We start from the raw sequence: 2,554 nt of genomic DNA on the forward strand, positions 1-2,554 counted from the left end.
ATGTGTTCAGCTTGCGATATCTGTCTGAAATGATTCTTGAGGAAACCACCGCGAGAGCTCAGACATATACTATTCCTGCGAGATGCTTATAAATACCGCAATAGGGGCGTTGCCAGGGTGTCGAGCTAGAGAACTACTGTGCTAGATGGTGGTCGGGTAACCTCGAGCCCTGGATTAGTATTTGGCATATCCGATACGTTGCAGCCTTGTTCATCCTTATTTCAACAAGCCAGAGGTCGTCATGGTCAACCTGCAGACGTACGGTCGCATGAAGCCGTAAAGGCGTAAACATTAATTATGCAGCCCCATACACGTCATTAAATTAGCGTGTGTTGCCGACCGTCAATAAGGAATGTGAATTAACGAATTGGTTCCCAAACGTTTGAGAGATTTTAACTATAGAAAGTGACTATAGAAAGTGCACTGCTTTGTTTAGTCTTGATGTCAGGTTTTACCAAAAGATACTTCCGGTGTGTTCAGCGACATTGTTTTAGGTCAGCACGATAGCAGAGCCCACAGTATATTCTGATCCTTGCAGGTCTCAGCTGCTTCAGTCCAATTTTCCATCCAAAATCAGGCCCCACAACAGACATATAGTACTACTTGAACTAACAAATACTCCTACCAGAATATAAACCAATCGCTCTACTTCAAATGCCAGAATTTAAGTACATATGATCAGAGTTGAGCACCGTAATACGACTACGATACCGAGGGATTTCTGCGTAATTCTGACGATGCCATTCGAAATGCTTTGTACAGGATTGACGTCTAGCCTAGGTGAATCTCTGATGACTTCCACAACAGATTTCTGAAACGTTAGTAGTATAGTAGATCGCTCGCATGACGCCATTGGTTCTTATGGGCGGGGTGGTGAGGTGCCTGAAAACCGGGGGTGGTGAGGTGACCCTTATCTCTTATGGCGGGGGTGGTGAGGTGCCATTGTGTCTTATGGCGGGGGTGGTGAGGTGACCCTTATCTCTTATGGGCGGGGTGGTGAGGTGCCTGAAAACCGGGGGTGGTGAGGTGACCCTTATCTCTTATGGCGGGGGTGGTGAGGTGCCATGTGTTCTTATGGATGCGGTGATGATGACACCCTTTCGGGTATAGGCTGCGGCGATGATATACCTTGAAAACTCGTGTTGGTGATGGCACCCTTTTAGACCCCCTCTCGGCGGTGAGGTGCCATGTATTCTTACGCGATATGTGGTGACTCGCCATGTGTTCTTATGGGTGCGGTCGTGATTCGCACTTTCAACCATCTCTCGCGTGGTGTTGAATAGTCACCAACAATAACCGCACAAACGGAAACGTGGCTTGCAAGAGGATTAAGCAGTGCGACCTATATTTCGAATGACCTGCGCGCTGAATTATTTCTCGTCCAGCCGTGTGCTACTATCGATTATTACACTAATCCAGTCAGTGCGAAATAGTTTGCTAAATCTAGGAATCACTTCCAAGGTAATATTTTGGTAATTAGTTTACCGCAGAGCCGGCGTAGACGGCGATTCGAATATCAACAATAACCGCGTTCGCAAACTAACACTTCAAAAAGATGTGAAATATTTGTAAAATCCTACGGTCGCTCACAAGATACCACTTCCGGCATATCGATCTATCACTCAATACACAACCGAAGTTGAATTGTAATTGAATGCGTAAATTTATCACCTCGACATCAAAATTCGAAAACAACAACTTGATGCTTTATGTTCTCACTCTAATTTCGTGATAAGTGTAATAAGTGTCGAATAACAAATACACCACCGGCGAGACTTGAATACCAACAAATTGTCACTTATTTCTATTCTACCCGTAATCCTTTGTGAAGTTAACGCTTATTCAAAAAGGTGTGAAATATTTGCAAAACCCCGCGATCACTGACAAGATAATGTCTCGGACATAACCATCTTTCACGACTTGGTGTCATAACCATACCGATCGCTCACGCGGTGAAATTTTAGTAATCAGTTTGTCACAGAACTTGATTTCGCTGGTAAGATTTAACAAGTAACGAATAACAGACCGCCAGTGTCGGTAACTTGAATAGCGACAAATTGTCACTTATTTCCGCTCTAACCCTAATCCTTAGTGAAGTGAACGCTTATTCAAAAGGGTGTGATATAATTTTAAAATCCAACGACCACTCACCGGATAATGCTTCAGACATATAGCAATCCCTCATACCCGCTCACAAGGTAATATTTCGGTAATAAGTTTGTCACAGAGCCGTCGCAGACGGTGATTCGAAAACCAACAATTTGTCACTCGCCCGCGATCGCTATATGTTTCACGCCTCCAGAATAGTGGCTGACTTTAGTTGCGTGATAAGATCCATGAAAATATTCAATCAATGTGTTAGTTTATCAACTTGAAATGAAACTCACTACACAAATCAAGTCGATTCGTATCTGAATGTTTTAAATCGGTACAACTCTAATCCTTTGACAAATCCCTTAACGCGTTTTTGTTGAATCGAACGTAACCCGAATATTACTGACGCCGACTTTCAGCCGCATCGAATTATTCGCACATTCCGCGCCACTGTTTTCAC

General features: G+C 43.8%; 1 long non-coding RNA gene across 1 annotated transcript; it reads left to right on the forward strand.

Annotated features, from left to right (window-relative positions):
• Window positions 1–858: 858 nt before the first annotated feature.
• On the forward strand, window positions 859–2,346 carry LOC145448382 (uncharacterized). Its single transcript, XR_013917888.1, has 2 exons — window positions 859–1,059; window positions 1,183–2,346. It is a non-coding gene; the product is annotated as an uncharacterized LOC145448382 (long non-coding RNA).
• The last annotated feature ends 208 nt before the right edge of the window (window positions 2,347–2,554 follow it).

This window comes from Botryllus schlosseri, chromosome 10 (genome assembly GCF_051294905.1).
Source record: "Botryllus schlosseri isolate E-star chromosome 10, Bs_hap1, whole genome shotgun sequence".
Taxonomy (NCBI): Eukaryota; Metazoa; Chordata; class Ascidiacea; order Stolidobranchia; family Styelidae; genus Botryllus; species Botryllus schlosseri.